Source organism: Grammomys surdaster, unplaced genomic scaffold (assembly GCF_004785775.1).
Source record: "Grammomys surdaster isolate TR1022 unplaced genomic scaffold, NIH_TR_1.0 187, whole genome shotgun sequence".
NCBI lineage: Eukaryota > Metazoa > Chordata > Mammalia > Rodentia > Muridae > Grammomys > Grammomys surdaster.
This window is the reverse complement of record NW_021604632.1, coordinates 4176039-4196372: the sequence shown is the minus strand read 5'-3', so window position 1 is coordinate 4196372 and position 20334 is coordinate 4176039. Positions and strand designations below refer to the sequence as shown.

At 42.7% G+C, this 20334-nt stretch overlaps 1 protein-coding gene and 1 pseudogene across 2 annotated transcripts in view; one reads left to right on the top strand and one right to left on the bottom strand.

The window, feature by feature from the left end:
• Znrf1 (zinc and ring finger 1) overlaps positions 1–20334 on the top strand; it is an 84786-nt gene that overhangs the window by 5905 nt on the left and 58547 nt on the right. The window lies entirely within an intron of this gene.
• LOC114622315 lies at positions 1098–1211 on the bottom strand (annotated as a pseudogene).

Below are 20334 nucleotides of genomic sequence, written 5' to 3'. Positions count from 1 at the left end.
GCATTTGTCTCCTACATAAAGGCCTAAGCCAGTCTGCCATGATCTTGCGAACTGAGTGGCTCTGAACAGACAGACAGTAATTGAAGCAATGGCCCTTTCTGTGGATGTCTTCCCCCTGATTTTTCACGAGGCCCAGCTGCCTCTGGTGGTCATTACCACTGAAGAGCACTGAGTTATGATCTCTGACACACAAACCCAGCCCAGCAGCTAGAGAGCTGGAGATCTAGAACAAGTCATGACACTGAATTGGATACATTATGAGTCCCGTTTTTCTCTCTATCTCAAAGCAGGAGACTTTCCGGCCTGTGTAGAAACTGACTGCGCTAAGACTGAGTACGCACAGGTGGCAGGAAGTAGTGTAGGTGCTGGGAATGTGTATTTATCATAAAGATGATTAGTGTTCTCTTCAAGAATCTTTGCTTTCTTTTTTTAAAGTATTTTTAAATGGTTTATTTATTTTATGTATGAGTCCTCTATCTACATGTACCAGAAGAGGGCATCAGATCTTATTATAGATGGTTGTGAACCACCATGTGGTTCCTGGGAATTGAACTCTGGATCTCTGGAAGAACAGCCAATGAATGCGCCTAATGACTGAGCCATCTCTCCAGCCCACATCCTCCCTCCCTCCCTCCCTCCCTCCCTCCCTCCCTCCCTCCCTCCCTCCCTTCCTTTTTAAGCAGATTTGATGCAAGATTTATTATTGAACATTATCTTGTAGGGTATAGGAGAGCACTTGGAAGTCTTCAGTAGTGCAGGACCATGATTGGGGATATATTTGACACCACAGCCATCAGGAATGAGCCAATTCTCAGCAACCATGTTTTCAAATTCATCTGCATTAAACTTGGTGAAGCCCCACTTCTTTGAGATGTGGATCTTCTGGCGGCCAGGGAACTTGAACTTGGCTCTGTGCAGAGCCTCAATCACATGTTCCTTATTCTGCAGCTTGGTGCACATAGACATGATGACCTGGCCAGTGTGAACCCTGGCCACTGTGCCCCGGGGCTTCCCAAAGGCACCACGCATACCTGTCTAGAGCCTAGATCAGGGACAACATTGTGTGATCAGAGACTTGTGATTATCAACTACCAGAAAATTGTCTCCATGGTCCCCTGAGGCAACCCATATAGACAATAGGCTACATACACTACCAAGGAGGCTGCTGTTTGCAACCATTGCACACCACTTTCTTTTTTTATCAGTTGCATGAACACTCAGGTGTGTGAGGCTGCTGCAAGGTGTTTCTTCTGAACTCTTGCAGTGACTCTTCATTTTTTCCCTAAACCCTATTTCTGGTCTGGGCAGGGCATCTTTATGTTTCTAACAGACTAAAAAATGTCTTGTGTGACCCAGTATGTGGGGGCTGTCTGTCTTCTCAATGGTGTCTTGTTTACCCTTGGACTTTAAGCATCTTTGTTGTTCCTAGAGCTGCTTTTCTTTTTGGTCACTGTGTTTCATAGGAAGCATTATTCAGCACGTTTTAAACCTTCTGTAAGATAGCCTCTTGGTCTGGTAAGTGTAGGTTTGGAATGCCATGGTATTGATACTTTAGTGCCTCCACCATCTTCACCATTTTTAAGTGTATAGTTGAGGGGCCAGTAAGAACTGATTGTAAGCAATCCTAAAGTATTTGTCTTGTGACTCTTATTTCACTGAGCATAATGAATGCCCTTAACCTTCACCCCGGTAGCTGCATCTCCAGTCAGGATTTTCTTCCCTTTTAGGGCTGAACATGTACCGCAGAAAGTATATCAGGGTGTACAGTAGACTGTAGACCACGTTTGCTTCTCCATGTATCTGTCATGGACACATGGGTTGCTTCCACGCTGTGAATGTACAAATACTCTTTGAGACCGTTTTTACACCACCACCACCTCTCTAGCGATGTGTTTCTAGTCTCTGCCAGTGAGCCATATCCCCTAGTCTTTCATATATACCTAGGAGTAAAATGATTGGATCATATTTTTTGTTGTTTTCTTTTGGATATAGGAGACAGCTCCTCCTTGATTTAGGCCAGTTTTTTCCCCCGTATAGTTCAAGGTGACAAACTCACTGTGTAGCTGAGGATAAACTTGAACATCTGATTTCCTGCCTCCACCCCTGAGTGCTAGAATTACCTGCCCAGTTTGTTCAGTGCTGGTGACTGAACTTGGCTTCATACACTGAAGGCAAACACTACCATCTTGAGCTATCTCCAGATCCTCTGTTTCAGAACTTCTGTTGCCTGCTTTCTCTCAGGTCTTGCTCTATTGCTGGGCTGTTCTATCTGGAATTCACTGTGTAGACCCCGCTGGGTTAAATTCAGAGATCTGCCTGCCTCTGCCTCTAGAGTGCTGGGATTACAGGCTCAGAGTCACCATATCTGGCTTTTTAATTTAACTTAATTTTTTTAATGTCATTTTTTAAAAAGATTTATTTATTTTGTGTATATGAGTACACTGTAGGTGTCTTCAGATGAACCAGAAGAAGGCATCCCATTACAGATGGTTGTGAGCCACCATGTAGTTGCTGGGAATTGAACTCAGGACCTCTGGAAGATCAGTCAGTGCTCTTAACTGCTGAGCCATCTCTCCAGCCCTTAATTTAATTTTTTAATAGTGAGTGAAAACGGGCACAGTAAAGAAACAAAATAGCCATTGCATGGGTGAAAAGGCAAAAAGTTCATTCCAAACTGCCAAGGCTGTCTGGGAAAGTAGGGAGAAAGCAACAGGGAAAGATTTTTCAGTGTTAAATGGAAAGGAGAGAATGGGGGGCTTGTGAGCAGGGACTGAGGGAGCCAAGAGGCTAGCATTGACCTTGACAAGTTACTAGGTACTAGTGGTGTGGTATTGGAAGAGCCACAAGTTCCTCTTTCCAGAGATAAGGAAAATGGCTCCCTTCTTGCAAGCAGGAACTTTCTCTAAGCCCTCTAGAGAATGGGGGCCTTCGACCTTGGGAAAAGGACTTTCTTGGGGACCAGACAGATAGTAGCTAACCTAATGGGTGAGATGTTGTGTCTTGTAGTTTATATTTCTGTCATGGTGATTGGTAAATCTGATTTTGTTTTTTCTTAGCCATTCATGTATCTTTGAAGAAATACATATTCAGGTCATTTGCCTGTTTAACAGGGTTTTTTTGTTTTGTTTTTGAATTTCATGTGTATGTGTGTTTTGCCTACACATATGTCTGTGCACCACATTTGTGCTTGCTGCCCTTGGAAAACAGAAGAGGATTCCAGTCTTCCAGAACTGAACTTACAGAAGGTTGTAAGTGATCTAAAAGCGGGTGTTGGGAATTGAACCTGGGACCTCTGGAAGAGCAGCAAAGGCTCTTAACACTGAATCATCTCTTTAGCCTCTCTTTTTGAATCAGGTTAGGTTTTTTTTTAATTGTTTTTTGTTTTTGTTTTTAATTCTTGCCTTTAGTTATGCTTTCAGTAATTTATTAAAGCCTTGTATTATAACCAACACCAGTAATATGTTATTCCCCAAGAATAACTAATAAACGTGTGTTACATAGGAACACTTTTTGCTCATAATGAAGAATTTAGAAGATCCATGTTGAGATAACTTTCTATTTTATTGAAAGACTATGAAAAGTAGCTGTTAGATAATGCCTTCATTTTTGAAAAGTGACTTGGTGAATTTTCACTGTGTGTGTGTATGTGTGTGTGTATACACATGTGTATGTGCATGTGCTTTGGCATCTTGTCTTGGTGAATGAAATTTATAATATGGCCACAGGCTTTTTGTTTCTAGTACCCTTCACTCTCTCTAAAATATAATTAAAACATACTTTACAAACAGCTATTCCAAATTATTTACTTCCATATTGTGTGCTATATAATATCTTGTAAGGTCAAAGGAGGTCTCTTAGCACGTGGGAGAAACAGTTATTCACAGACCCCAAGCTTGTGTGATCATTTTGCTCACATTTCTGAGCTATTTGGAAACATTTTTGATGCGTCCATCTTGGTCACCTTTCTCCTATAGAGAAGAGCTGGCTAGGATTCTTTTTATCCTGATTCTCCCCTGAGGACTCTGTAAATTCTACAGGAATTTAAAGGAGCCCTTGGGATTCCATACTAACAAATTAGTTTTGTGAAGTATTGCTTGTTCTTTTATTTACACTCTCAAAGATATAACACTGTTTAAGATAGATAGAAAGCTTTCTACAATACCAGTTACCACCGTAACAACCATCCCCAGCACCCGTGTAAGCCATCAGTTACTGGTTTTACTCAATTCCTGTCTGATGTTGTTGAGGCATCTATCCCATTGGAACCAGATGCCCTGGAAAGGTCATAAGACCTGTGATGAGTGCTGGCTTGCAAGCTAGCGGTCTTCTATCTTAATATTGACAAACCCAGTTATATATTATATATTAGCTGGGCTTAATCAACCAGTTTCCTACCTTTCCTCTCAACCTAAAGGCCAAATGCAACACAAAAGGCTAAGCAGATGTAAATGTCTATGAAAAATACTATCATGAGCTGTTCTATTTTGCTGTGGCTTTGGGAAACCTTTGGATTTCTTTACTGAAAATTTGTTTGGGAAAAAAAAATCTTTTTAATGAAACAGTGTGAGTCACAAAGCAGCCACCCCTTCTTATAATAGCATTTCTCACCAGGGGAATTTTTGGTAGCTGTTGGGGGAGGGATGTGAGTAGGTTGTAGATGATACATCTCTTAGTAGAACACAGCCAAAGGCTGCTGCATGACAACTCTGGTGCTTTCCTTGCTGACACTAAGCTCTGAATTCAAAATGCAGGACAGCAGAACAGAGCAGAGAAGCCTGGGTTAGTGAATGGATGCCGCAGCATGAACAATGAAATTGGAGCCTCCACATTGTCAATCAGTTCAAATCCCATTGCAGTGTAAAAGGATCATGAAACAGCCCCAAGGCAGAGCACCGGAAGCCACAAAGGCAGAATCTCGGCCCTCTGGGTTCTGAGATGGCAACTGACCTAAAGGTGCCCGTCTGTGGCAACTGACCTAATGGTGCCTGTCTGGGGCTCACCGGTAGCTTCTTCCCTCCAGTGTCTGTTTCTCCTATTTCCAGTTTGTGACGTTACAAGGTCAGCGCACCATCATTCAAAGCGTGGATTTGTAGAGCTGTACTTTACCCTTAACACTTTGGTTCACATTGGGGTTGTGAGGGCAGGAGAGATGGCTCTGTGAGCACAGTTTGCTCTTCCAGAGGACCCAGGTTCAATTCCCAGCACCCATATGGCAACTCACAGCTCTCTCTAAGTACAGTTCCAGGAGATCCAACACCCTCATACAGGCAAAAACTCAAATGCACATCAAATAAAGTTTTAATAATGATATTTTGTTACACTAAAATGCTTCTGCATAGAAAGGAAGGGATTACCAGGCCAGCCTGTTGTCAAACAATAACATCAGCAGCTTACAGAATGGGAGAAAATCTGCCAGTTGTTGATCCTCCAACAAGAGATTAATATCCAGAATATGTAAAGTCATAAAAAATAATCCAATAAAGAAATAAGCAAAGGAATCCAACAGACAGTTCTCAAAAAGAGTACTAGTACCTTTCTCTAAGAACCAGAGAAAGGCAAATCAAAGCTCCTTTGAGATTCCATCATCAAGAAAAGAAAACCAGACGTATAGCTCCTTGGTGCAGTGTTTCCCCCATGTGTGGCAAGCACTGGATGTATCCTCAGCACCACCACACAAACATGCTGGGAGGAAGGAGAGCGTGTAATACATCCCGGGAAAAGTCCACTGTGGGACTCATTGCAGAGGTTCCCTCAAAACACTAAAAAGATAACTACTATATGACTTAAGCCTGCCCCTTAGGAGATATACCCAAAGGAATCTAGGTGCATGCTAGACACTGTGTACACCATGCCCTTTTCAGCGCCGCTCGCAGCGGTGGAGATACAGAATCAAGCTGTGCATCTATTAGTGGATAAGCTAAGTGCCATGTGTACACAATGGAGCTTTTTTCAACCATTTAAAAAAAGTGAAATCACCACACTGGTGGCACACTAATTTCAGCATTTGGGAAGCAGAGGCAGGGGGATCTCTGAGTTCAAGGCTAGCCTTGTTTACATAGTCCCAGGACAGCCTTGCTATGGAGAAATAATAATAACAATAATAATGATGATGATAATAATAATACTTAATAATCATCATCTCATTTGGACCAACTGGAAAACGATGAATTGCAAATGTTGCACGTTTTCTCTCCTGTGGAATTTAGATTTAAACAAAAAAGATGGGAAAGTAGGATAGTGAAGGAGCAGTGGACAGGCGACCACAGTAGGCGAGGTCGGACCACTCAGACTGCTGCTGTCCCTGTGCAGAAATGCCGTAATGAAGCCTGTTATTTTAACAACAAAGGGACACTAATAAAATTATAGAAACAGAAATTAGATCTAGCCAGGTAGTGGTGGCGGACGACTTAAATCCCAGCACTTGGCAGGCAGATCTCTGTGAATTCATGTCTAGCCTGGTCTACAGAGTGAGTTCCAGGACAGCCAAAGCTATACAAAGAAACCCTGTCTCAACAAAACAGAACAAAACAACAACAACAACAAAAAACCCAGTTAGGTCTAAAGCACATAGAATGGCACACAAAGGCATCGCTTTACCCTTAGCCTCTGTGTAGGATGGTGAAAAAGAAAAGACCTTTCTAGAGATATTAAAAATTTAGAATAGGGCCGGAGAGGTGTCTCAATGGTCAAGAGCATTTTCTGCTCTTCTAGAGGACCTGGGTTCTGTTCCCAGGACCCACGTGTGTAACTCCAGCTCCACGGGGTTTCAGTGACCTCTTCTGGCCCCGTGAGTGCTCCGTGAACATGCTGCACAGACATACCTATGGCAAAACTCACATGAAAGAGAAATTTAATTTAGAATAAGGCAACATAGCAGTATTCAAAAGCACTTGCCCCAAACCTTTCTCAAACTCAGTTAGGTTTGGAGGTCCCTGGGGGATTGTGTTTGTCTCGAGATAAGGTCTTATGTGTTCCAAGCTACCTTGTCTCACTGCGGGTCATCCTGCCTCTGCCTCCCTGTTGCTGGGACAGCAGGCATGAATGACTGTGCCTGGTTTTGTGTGGCGCTAGGAATTGAACCGAAGGCTTCATGCATGCTGGCAAGCTTTCTGTCAACTGAGCTAACCTCATCACTTTTTAGAGACAAAGTCTTACTTATACTGACCTATAATTCTGTAGCCTGTGCAGGTCTCAAACTAGTAGTCCTCCTGTCTCACCTTCTTGGTGTTGGGATTGTAGGTATGAGCCACCACAGCCATCTTCTGAGCCTTAGTTTTAGCTGCTGTTAGCTTCCTTGACTCAAAGTTCCACAGGACTCATTTCAGAACCACTGCTTCATGTAAGATGTAGACACAGGAAAATCTAAGAAGTTTTACAGCTGTCAAGATTCTAAACGTCATGGCTGTCTCCTTTTTGTGTTTTCCTGGCTTTGTGTGTGTGTGTGTGTGTGTGTGTGTGTTTCCCCAAAGCCTCATACGAGTTCCAAGTCTCCAGGGCTCAAAAAGGGGAAACAAGAAGTCCATACATAAGAGACAGCAACAACTAATAGAGAAAGGGGCACCAGTACCGGAGGGGAATTCTGGGTCCTGGGAGTGACCAATAGCAGTTCCTGTGAAAGGAAAAGTCCTGCCTGCTTGCCTTGTATAGCAGAAAATAGTATCTACAGAACAAAACACTCAAGGAAAAAGGTGTATTTTATTTAGCAGTAGGAGTCAGTCTCCTATTTCTCTGACGTGAAGACTTGCTGGATGCTTATCTTTGAATCCCAGCTGCAGCCTGGAGCCTTTCCTCTTTCCTTCCCTTTAAGATCGAACTCTGAAGATTTGGTCTTGTGGTTGGTGAATGGGTAAGTCAGGTGGTCAGTGCGGTTTCACTTTTTGTTACAGGTTTACGTGTCAGTAAATCCGGATAGTGGTGTGACTCTGAATAGGGGATCTTTGATGCCTTAAAATGTTCTCAAACTATGAACTATTTCAGGAATTCAAAAAAGAGATGATATACTTAACCTAATAGGTGATAATAATAAAACATTATAGACATAATTGTGTTCATCCTTTCCGTTCTCATTTCCCATCCTTCCTCAAGCATACCCACTGCCCTGACTCTGTTGTTAATATATGTATCTATGTGCCTCTGTGTGTGTGTGTACGTGCACTACTTTTACTCCTTACATTTGTTCAAAACTGTATTTACTGTACTTGTTAATTTTTTATACTTTGCATAGACTCTATCCCGATGTCTAAATACATACATACATATATACATACATACATATAGGTACATATAGGAAAATTGTGATGTAATAGTGGGTTTGTGATGTATAAGTGAGTTTTACTTGTTAGCACAGCAGATCGCTTTCACTGCCATACTATAGAATGACTTCACATCACCATCTGTCATTTCCTTTTTAATAAATAAGGATTAAATTATTTTCACTAGTTTCTAGAAAGTTTTCATGTTTCCTTATATGCGTTTTATTGTTGCTGTTTTGTTTTTAGCCATGACTGTTTTAGAACTAGCATGGTAGACCAGGCTGGCCTTGAACTCAGAGATCCACCTGCCTCTGTCTCGAGTGCTGGGATTAAAGACGTGTGGCACCACACTAAGCTAATTACTATAGTAATTAGCTCTGTGGGAAGGGCAAATCGTTTGACCTCACTGAATCCTTTTTTAGAACTGTTGTCTAAGTGGAACTTTCTAGGGTTTCAGATAAGGGATCCAGATGGGACCAACCGAGTGAAGTACAACGTTCCAGCAGCTGCTGTTTATAGTGGGGATTCTTAATGCCAGGACTGGTGGCTGGTGCGCCTGACCTAATGGGCACTTTCACATTCCCCCTCTACTATATTGCATAAGCAACAACATTTCCCAGTATCACAAAGAGCAGTGTTGAGTGTTTCAGACAACAATAAAAACACAAACTGCCTATCTTGGACAATTTTTGCTTCCAGACAAATTTTAGTTTTTGTTTTGTTAATATCTATGGGGGGAAACAAGAAGAACTGCAGGGATTTTTATCCTGATCACAGATTCGTCTGCCATACTTTTGTTGTCAATTTTTTACTAGCTTGTTTTTCTTTCTTTTTTTTTTTTAATTTATTTATTGTATGTAAATACACTGTAGCTGTCTTCAGACACCCCATAAGAGGGCATCAGATCTCATTATGGATGGTTGTAAGCCACCATGTGGTTGCTGGGATTTGAACTCATGACCTCTGGAAGACCCGTCAGTGCTGTTAACCACTGAGCCATCTCACCAGCTCTTTTTTTTCTTTTGTTTTTTCGAGACAGGGTTTCTCTGTGTAGCCCTGGCTGTCCTGGAACTCACTCTGAAGACCAGGCTGGCCTCGAACTCAAGAAATCCGCCTGTCTCTGCCTCTCAAGTGCTGGGATTAAAGGCATGTGCCACCACTGCCCAGCTTGTTTTTCTATTTTTAGAGTTTCAGGTTTGCTGAAACAGACGGTAATCTTCTTGCTTTAAGTCTCCCAAGTGCTAAGGTTATAGGGCCTCATACCCACCTCACTTGATGCAAGAATTGTTTTTTTAAGATTTACTTATTTATATGCATGAGTGTCTTATCCACTTATATGTCTGTGTACCACGTGTGCCAAAAGAGGGTGTCAGATCCCTTGGAACTGGAGTTACAATGCTAGCAACCAAGTGGGTGCTGGGAATGGAACCTAGGTCATCTGAAAGAGCAGCCAGTGTTCTTAACTGCTGAGTTATCTCTCTAACCCCAAGAGTATAATTTATAAATATTTTTCTACATATTTTTAATTTCTGAAATTATTTTCAGAACTTTTTTTGGATTGCTGGGATCAAAGGCATAAGCAACCACTGCCTGTCTTATTTTCAGAACTTTTACAAATAGATATTATACCTCTACAGCTTTAAAATCCTCAGTGTTACCAGAAATACAAATAGTTGACAAGCATTAAGTTCTTGGCTCTGTAAAGCCCCTTAAGGTCTTAACAAGTAAAATTTCATAAGTCTGAAAAGTCCATGTTGGCCTGCTCCTGGGAATAGGAGTACCATGTGGTCTTGAAAATGACAAAGGGTCTGATGGGTGTTAGGCCTAACACTGAGACCTACTTTAATCAGAGTTGATCTGGATCCTTACATGAACCAAAATAGATACAGCCTCTGTTCTGTGTGTTGGTGCTTTGAGCTAGTCTATTAAAAGAAGGGCTTTAAAAAGGCCTTTTTAGGAGAATGGAGTCGGCTCAGTAGTTAAGAGTGCTTGGCTGCTCTTGCAAAGACTTGGGGGTTCAATTCCCAACACCTACATGGTGGGTAGTGTCTATAGCTCTAGTTGTAGAGAATCCAGTGTTTGCTTCTGGTCTCTGAGGGTACCAGGTACTGCACGTGGTGCATAGACATAAACACAAGCAAAACACCTATACACATAAAATAATTTTAAAACTAACTTTATTTCTTCCTTCTTTCTTCCCTCCCTCATTCTCTCCCTTCTTCCCTCTTTCTTTCTTCCTTCCTTCCTTCCTTCCTTCCTTCCTTCCTGTCTTTCTTTCTTCCTTTCTTTCTCTTTCTTTCTTTTTCAAGACAGGGTTTCTCTGTGTAGCACTGGGTGTCCTGGAACTCTATTTATAGACCAGGCTGGCCTCGAACTCAATGGAGATCTGTCTGCTTCTGCCTCCTGAGTGCTTGGACCAAAGGTATGTGCCACCACATCCAGCTTTAAAAACTTGTTTTAAATACTTTTTTTTCCTCTTTTTTTTTTTTTTTTTTTTTTGAGAGAGGATCTCATTTTGTAGTTCTGGCTAGTTTGGCACTTGCTATGTGTATACCAGGCTGGCCTTGAACTCAGAGATCCATCTGCTTCTGCCTCTTGAGTATAGGGAGTATAAGTGCCCACCACCAAGCCCAGCCTAGCAGTATGTTTTGTGTCCTATCTACCGTTGGGTACATTTTGGTTGTCCTTATTCTATACTTTTACCCATACCTTTCTCCATTCCCTACTATCTGGAAGCTTTCAGCTCTTTTAGTTGCTTCTCTTAAAGTATGGCCTGCATACTTCAACTAAATATAAAGTTAAATCACCTTTACTCTATTCCTAAATAAGAACCCAGTTTCTGTTACTCGCTGCTCTGGTTCTGTATTATAATCCACTTTGTTTTCGAACCCTAGAATTAGTTGTTGCTGTTCTTACTTGATAATGTCTGCTCACTTGGATTCACTCACCTGCTTACCCTTCCTCTGCCTCCTGCTGCTTCTCCCATCTTCATGTTTCTGAGCTACATTTCTGCTACCAAAGGTGGGCTCTGCAGTTGGGTTTTTTCTGTTTACTACTGTGAATTTTTTTTTTTTGCCTGCCTAAATATATTTTTATTTGTCATGGTCATTGGGTAATTTAACTGGATGTGTATGTGTGTCTGGGTTTGTGGGTTTATTTATTTTTCTCAATATTTAGACAATCTTACTGCTGTGTTTTCTTTAGTATCTAGAGTTGCAATGGTGAGATTGGCTTCTGACCTCTTATTGTTAACCTACTGTCTGCTGCTGCTGCTGTCCTCTTTGTTCCTGGTCTTCTAAAGGTTACCGTGGTGTGAGCCTCACTTGGTTTACTTTCATGTGTTCTGCTTCTTCTTTGTACTTGAATACAAGATCTCACGTCCTTAAGGAAGTGCCTTGCATTTAGATTTACAATTTTTACTTTTTATTGAATTTTTTTCAATCCTTGGAGTTGTGCTTTGAGCAGTCGTGGGCGCCATGGTCCTTGGTCTTCCTGTCATGTGTGCTCCTTGACTTTCATCCTTCAGATTCTGGTCCTGTACTTCAGTTTCTTCTCTCTGCCTTTCCGTGCACAGTTGTTTCTTCACCCATTGAGCGACATTTATCCTCGGTAATGAAGTGGGTTGTTTACTTCTTGCCTTCCATTGTATAAAAACAAACAAAAATGGACAAATCACCTTACTTATGCTTTTCTTGTTGCCCTTATTGGGAAGGGGATAGAGGTTTAGCTAGCTGCTTTCTTAGTCTCTTCCTGCTCAGAAATTCCATGAAGCCTTATCACTCTGGCATCATGCTGTTGAGCAAACAAGCACTCTGAGCGTGGGGACAGGCAGGAAGCTAGAGCCCAGCATGGCTTTGTGCTCCACTCCCAGAGGAAGAGCAGCTCCTGAGTCATGTGGGGAAACCTTACAGCATTGTACCTCTGGGGGCTCACAGCTGTGGCAGGAATCTGTTTCTATAGCAACAGAAGGCTTAACTCTTCCTCTGTTCTCAGAATATGCAGAGAAGAGACATGATAAACTTGGAGAGCATTCTGTGCTCTAGACAGGCTAGGTTGGTTTTTTCCCTTCTGGACCATAGTGTCTAGCACATAGCCACAAGGTACAGGTGGTTATTTAAATTATAATCAACTAAATTTAAAAATCTGTTTCTTTTTAAGTCTTTTTTTTTTTTTTTGACAGTATCTTAAGAAGTTGTTTATATTAGCCCAGACTGGACTGAACTGAACCACATTAGATATTGTGGTCATTCTTGTTCAGATGGAAAGTTGTTTTGGAACTCGGAAGCCCAGGAACCACATAGCTCTGAGGTGGGACAGTGACCCAATGGAAGGGCATCCTGACACACAAGAGCCCCAGAACCACACAGCTCTGAGGGGAAACCTCCTCAGCAGAGACCCTGAAGCTCCTCACTGCTGAGATGAGGACTCAGGAGCCTGCATCAGAGCTTAACTTCTTACATTCTTCTCGTTGCTTCTTGACTTCTTCTGATGAGAGAGAGACACCTGGCAGCAAATCTCATAAAAGAGATTTATTAGGTGGGTAAGAGCATGGAGAGAGATCCAGGCTTGGCTGCCTCTGGCTGCCAGGAGGGGATGGCAGGGAACTGGACAGGTACAGCTTTTATATAGGACTTCTTAGGGGGCGAGGCTTTCTAAGGCAGAGATTTCCAGGTTGAACTTGGGAAGCTCAGGGATTGGTCTGTTTTCCTATTCAGAGATTGGTGGCTTTTGTTCATACTTTTCGCCTAAAATTAGAATAATCTGGGAAGGGTCCTGATGAAGTGTTAGAGATGACCTTTGTAACAGGCTGGAGACGCTGTTAGGACAGAGAGGTCTGAGGCCCTGGCTGATAGAAGCTTCTCAGGCAAGAGCCTGGCTTCTTTCCTGCCTTGAGGGTTTACAAAGTATACAGAGTTTACAAAGGGAGGCCATAGCACTTGAGTCCTTGTGAATAGCCAGCATAGCTTGGCCTTGAAGACAGGGCAGTCCTCTTGCCTTACCCTCCCAAATGCTGGGGTGGTTGTACACCAGCCACTGTGCCAGCTTAAGATTCCATTGCTGAGTCAAATCACCTGCCGATGTCTAGGGAGTGTCACAGTTGGGCAGCACACATACAGAGCAGTTCTATAATTGCAGAAAGTTCTGTGGATGGTTCTGTTCTAAACTCCGGCATAGCATTCTCACAGGCGCTCATTTGCTAGGGGTGTGGCTTCAGTGAACCTTTTGGTGCCGGAGTCTAGAAGGCTTTCTTTCAGGTCACCACTGCTCTGCACCATCGGTATTTTAAAAGAATCCAGAGAGAATCTTGAGTTCTGATATGACTGCGGCTCATTGATGATCACAAGCTATTTACCTGTGGTTTGGTGTGTGGAGAGGAGAAACCAGGTGAATAGAAAGGTTGTGTTAAGTAAGGTTTGGGGAGAATGAAGACTAGCTTCTGCGTGGACTGATTGATTTTTGTGCAGCTGTGATTAAGCTGAGGCGGAGGACAACTTTGTGAGATGGCTGCAGAAAGCTAACTCGTCATCAGGAAAAGTTTGTCATCCACACCAACTGGTGATGCTGCCATGCCCTTCACTGCTATCCATTGTAGGAATTTGAGTCTGGGGTTTATATTGAGTGTCTATGATGCTGACAATGTGCACCAGATACATTGAACCCAAGGCCTTATACATACTAGGCAAGTGCTCTGCCAGAATCTCAGTATGTCTAGCTTACACTGGCTTCAATCCCCATTCTCCTGCCTCAGCCTGCCGAAGGCTGGGATCACAGGCATGTAATACCACACTTGGTAGTGTGTTGGGTTTGTTTTTTTTTTGATGTTTTTAAAATTTAAAAAAAATATTGGGGGGGGGGGAGAGACCGCCAGAGACAGAGAGGGAGGGGGGGGGGGGGGGGGGGGGGGCGGGACATCAGCCACTAAGCTGTCTCACTAGCCTGGTGTTAGTACTTTAGAGATGTTACTATTACATTGGTGACTGAGCCCTTGTAGGAGAAGAACTAGGTATGCATTGTAGTCCAGAACCTGGAAATCGGGTTTAGAATGAAGCTGAACCCATTACCTAACGGCAAGGCTATTGTTTATTGGGTTCTGGATAGTACTTGGGAAAATTCTGTAATGATTGAAACTTGATCCAGGCTCAATCCTTACGTATTTGAACCCTTCCTCCTGTGACTCCTGCTTTTATAGCAATCTGGGTTCTGTTAGGTAATGCATCTTTTTAAAGTAGGCAAGCAGAATTGTAACAAATAGTAACTCGTGATAACGATGTCGCTGACAGCAGGTGTTTATTTAATTAATGCTTACCAAAAGCCTGCACTGTTTAAATGTGTTTAGTATATTCACTCTTTGTCTTTGCCCCATGACATATTTGGCAGATGCAGAAACTAAGCTCCAGAACTTAGGAACTTGCCGAAATGTCACATAGCAGGAAAGTAGTGCGGCTTTAGTGAATGGCACCTCATACTGTTATTAAGTGGCCATTCAGAAATGCAATTATTGGGATCCGTTTTAGCCCTGATGGTCTTAACCTCAATTTACAAACCTTTGTAGTTCTGTAAAATGATGGAGAAATAACAATTTTCTTACCTGTCAGCTATGAGACTTGCATTCTTTTACTCCTTGTTATGATCAATCCCTTAACCACTTTTGACTCCAGCGGGACTTAGAGTACATTGACTAAGTTCCCTTTAAATTACTCGAGTTCCACAGTCAGTGACTGGAAGTCACCCCGATGCCTTGCCCTGCTTCTGCCTGGTTATAAGGTGGCCAAGCCACGTCCTCAAGTCGGCCTGCTGTGTGGACTTAGTCTTGGGAGGGAAGAAATACAGAGCCCCTCCCCCCTTCTCCATTTTACATTCCTGATCACTAAGTTTAATGGGCTTTTAGCATGGCCTGGGAATTCTGATCTATTTTTATAGTTCATTCCTTCCAACTTCCTAGAAGGTTGTCCCTTACCTTCTCTTCAAAACTAATTCCCCTCTTAGCAAACTGATGGCACACACCAGCAATCTCAGAGGCAGAGGCAGGAGAATTGCCAGTTCTGGGCCAATCTGGGATATATAATGAGGTTAATGAGATCCTTTGCCTGTCCCCGCCCCCCTTGCCATCCCCCTCTTTGGGGGAAGACCGTACTTTGTTTCTCTTTGAAAACAGTTAACCACCTGTCATCCACTTATGTACGTCTCTGCTCTTGTTAACATTCCTGTAACATTATATGAGCTAGCCATGTTTTGTTTTGTTTTGTTTTGTTTGCAAAGGTTGAGCCCTCTCCTTGTATATTAGATTTCAGCCATTTTTCATAAGTAATTATGGAATCCACAGCACTGATCTCCAGACTTTCTCTGCTCTCTCCTAATCATGCCTTCTCTGACACATACATTCCTATCAGAACTGGAAAAACTGCTGGCGTTTCTCCCACTTGAAAAGAGCAGAAACAGATTATATCCTGCTTTCATTTCACTATTCCCCATGATATCAAAACTCCTTAAGAACCGTCATTCTGGGGCTGGAGAGATGGCTCAGCGGTTAAGAGCACTGATTGCTCTTGCAGAGGACCAGGGTTTAGTTTTTGGAACCCACCCCATTAACCTTTTCTCTGAGACTTAAGTCCCAGAGCATGTGGTTGATTACTGAATGCTCCACACTGCAGACTAGTCGTTTCTACTGTTGGACGGTTGTTCTGTCGTTGGTTGGTTGGGTCAGTTTGGTTGTTCTTTTCAATTCTTCTAGATCTGTACCGATTTTGTCTAATTGCAGAGGGCAGTGTTAAAAAGCCACACCACCTTCCACTCATGAGCATTTGCATGGTTATGGTTATCTGTCTGCCCTTTAACTTTTACCTTTCTGTGCCTTTTTTTCTTTTTCTTTAGGATCTCACTATGTAGCCCAGGCTGGCCTGGAACTCCCAGAGGTCTGCTTATCTCTGCCTCCCAAGTGTGGGATCAAAAGTGTGCTCTGTGATTGACCACACCTGGCACTGTTTGCATCTAGAGAGTTTTTTTTTTTTTAAAGATTTACTTATTTATTTTATGTATATGAGTATACACCAGATCCCATTACAGATTGTTGTTAGCCACCATGTCGTTGCTGGGAATTGAACTCAGGACCTCTGGAAGAGCAGTCGGTGCTCTTAACCACTGAGCCATTTCTCCAGCCCCTGCATCTAAAGATTTTACTGGTAGAAAAGGTATCTTAAGGCTGTCCTGCTGTTTTTAAATCCAGACAAATATTTCTTTGCTTTACATTGGGAACTTCACATTCACATTCAATACAGTGTTTATCATCTCTCTCCATTTGTTTCTCCTATCCTTTTCTATTTAAATTAAAATTTTTGTCCAGCTTACTAATTTTACTTGTTTTACTTTTAGGAGGAGGGTATTGCTCTAGGTTTTATAATACCGATTTATTTTTACTGGTTATAGTGTGTCTTTAGTTAGGGTTTAGGTTTTTTTTTTTTTTTTTCTTTTGAGACATGTTGACCAGTCTAGTCTCAAATTCACTGCAGAGCTGGGGATGACCTTGAACCTAAAAAAAGTGCGTGCTCGTGTGCATGAGTATGTGTGTGTGTGTGTGTGTGTGTGTGTGTGTAGAGGGTACACAGAAGCCAATGGAGGACAAGGACACTGTGTGTCTTCTCTGTCACTTTCTACCTTATTCCTCTGACAAAGGATTTCATACTTAACCTGGGACTAGCCTGGCAGCAAGTGACATCAGCCCTCTTGTCTCCTCCCCCACAGTGTTGGGGTTACAGGCCCAGATGAATATGCAACTACAGCTAGCTTTTTAGATAGTTGCTAGGGATTTGAACTCAGGTCTTCATGCTTGTACAACTAAAAATTCTTGCCCACTAAGCTACATAGTATTTATATCACCTCAGTGTAAGAACAGTACTGAGTCTTAAGATAATATAGTCTCCCATTCATTTTCCCCAAAGACGTCTGGAGGAAAGGACACTTATATTTCACGTGTACCCTCACACACGCTGCCTCACAGTACACTAGTTGGTGGTTATTCCTTTTGCTTTAACCAGTTAATTATTGTTTAAAGAAAAGTGATTTTACCCAGCACTTGGGAGGCAGAGGCAGGCGGATTTCTGAGTTCGAGGCCAGCCTGGTCTACCAAGTGAGTTCCAGGACAGCCAGAACTACACAGAGAAACCCTGTCTTGAAAAACCAAAAAAAACAAAAAACAAAAAAAAAAAGAAAAGTGATTTTAAATATATTCATAAATATACATCTATCAGCCTTAAGCAGATCCCAAAATATTTAACCCTCGTCTCAGGTTTGCCTGAGGAAAGCAAATGAGTAGTTGCTAAAAAGTAAAGCCCAGAGTTTGCAGTTCACAAAACAGACACACAAGGTAAGTAGGTCGTCCAATTCAAGCCATAGGAAGAAAACACTCAAAGGCACAAACAGCCTCATTTTACCGGTTCTGTGATTCAAGTGGCTTAAAGAGTGAGGGAAGTTTTAATCTAACAGACAGATGAAGGCTGGGCTATAATTAGTAAGAGGCTGCCATTACCAGTTTAATGCAGTGCAGGTCCCACTTATGTAAGAATGCAGAAGGAGCATAGGGAAACTCAGTCTAATACATTCTCAAGAGCGCAGCTCTGCTTGCTGCTAGCATCCTTCTGAGCATGAAAGCCAGCATCCTGTTACAGTCTTAGCCAGGCGGTGAATCCAAGGACCTGTTGCCTCAGCTGCCTTGAGCTCCTGGCTCACCTCCGCTTCTCCTTTTAAGGACCCATCTCTGGCAGCCAAGTTATCTGTTCTTTTATTCTGAAAGTTTTAGAACAGCCTACCAAAAATGTAGACTCAACTTAATTCCTTTGAGCTACTGAAATTTTAAACATAAAGGAATGCTGGTACTTTAATTGTACTTGAGTAAGATTTGTTCAGTGGTGGTGTATATTGTTATATACCTACGTATATTTAAGGAATGAAGCCATGTGTGGCTTTGGTTTCTTTAATATGTTTAAAGGAAACCTTTGGGCTAGGTGACACTTTGAGAGATCCTGATGCATTGATCTAGGGTGGAAGAAAGGGATCGTGAACTTGGCATTTCTTGAGTGCCTGATCTGTGCCAGGCTCAGGGACAGAACTTAACGTATATTCTCACTTTTCCATTATAACCGCCTCAAGCACAGAAGGAAATGACTCCCATCATACAGACGAGAAGGTCCAGTGTCAGAATTTCTGTCTGACCTCCGCATTATTCACAACCTTTAGGAGGGCAGCATTTAAATGTGATTGTCTTTGTTTTCTTTCCTGTTGCACAGTTCACAGGAAATGTTGCTCTGTGGGGCTGAGAGCAGCGCATGATACTGGGAGTGATGAGCAATGGGATCTTCTCTTTGGCTTGTTTTAGCAAACTCCTGAGAATGGGACCACACTGATAGGTTAATGTGTGTGACGTCAGCCTCACTAGTTGTCATATTTAAAGCCCTAGATTTTCCTTCCCTTTCCCTTTCCCTTTCCCTTTCCCTTTCCCTTTCCCTTTCCCTTTCCCTTTCCCTTTCCCTTTCCCTTCCTTTCTTGTTTTTGTTTTTTGTTTTTTGTTTGACAAGGTCTAACTATAAGGTCCAGCTTAGGCTGACCTGGAACTCATAATGCAGACAATCAAACTGGCCTTGAATTCAAAGAGATGTACTTGCCCCTGCCTCCTGCTTGCTGGGATAACTTGCTTTTTAATTTATAAATTGAGAAGCCACAAAACCTTTTGCTGACAGATAAGGACCAGTCTATAAGAGGGAAATGAATTTGAACTGGCGTGTGCACCCTTCTTTCCTTCCTCCTGGCAGTTGGGTTTCTGACTCTAAGTCCCCGTGATTTTGAGAGCTGATCTAAAACCTATTTTTGTTGTCTGCTGTTAGGTAATAAAATCTGCCTTAAAACTTAATGGCTTGTTTCTTGGGTTGGGATGATGGCTCAGTCTAATAAAGTCCTTTCTGTACAAGCATAAGGACCTGAGTGCAATGCCCAGAACCCATGGAAAGAGCCAGACATGGCATTGTGTGCTTGTGATCCTAAGGTTGGAGAGGTGGAGACACGTGAATCCTTGGAGCTTGATAGCCAGTCAGCCAGCCTAGCATGCTTGGTAGATTCCAGGCCTCTGAGAGACCCTGTCTCAAAAAGAAAGAACGTGTTAGACAGCACCTAAGGCAAGGCCTCAGGGTCATCTCAGCCTCTGCATACATGTGCACCTGCCTACATACAAAACCTCACACACATGTACACATACAACTTAATGACTTACAACCACAGTCATTCTGTGACATAGGATGTTAGGCAGGGCTCAGCTGGGTTGTTGTTTGTAACAACAGCTGGGATGGTTGTATTCAGACAGCAACTGGAGCAGGGATGTTTAAAATAACTGCTAGGGTCTCTGTCACCTTGACTATGGCATGATTAGGAGGCAGGGACCCTCTCTCCATGTGGCTCTGTCTTTGCCTGACTGGTTTGGGTTTTCTTATATGACAACTAGATTCTAAGAGAAAAGCATTCTTGAGCGACTAAGGCAGAAGTTGTAACTCTTACAACCCTCTGAAGCTCTTTCTATAGTCTGGCCCGTTGACAAGGGGATGTCAGGAGAGGGAACATTGAACCTATGACATAGAAGCAAATCTACCCTTCTGCCAAGACTTTGAATCCCACTCCAGGTCAGTTAAGTCAGAACCCTAAAGAAACAGGCACTCTTGGGAAAGTTGGGTGTGTCCACAGTGACAGTGAAAGCCCACACTTCTTTGAGCTGTGCTGATAAAATGAATTGAACATAATTTTTGCAACTAACATTTTCCCCAGGTCATAATCCCATTTTTAACTTCTATGAAAATTTCCCAATTAGGACTGGAATAGTTCAGTTGGAAATCACTTAGTAGCATGATGAGCGCAGGGGTTTGATCCCCAGCACCAAAGTAGCAGAGCAGAGCACCTCTCCCTCTGCCTCAGGACACCCTGTGCGAGTACGGTGGCTGTATAGTCATTAGGGCAAGTGCTTTTCAATGAGCTACACTCCAGTCTCCCCTCCCCTCCCCTCCCCTCCCCGCCCCGGGGGGGGGGGGGGGGGGGGGGGGGGGGGGGG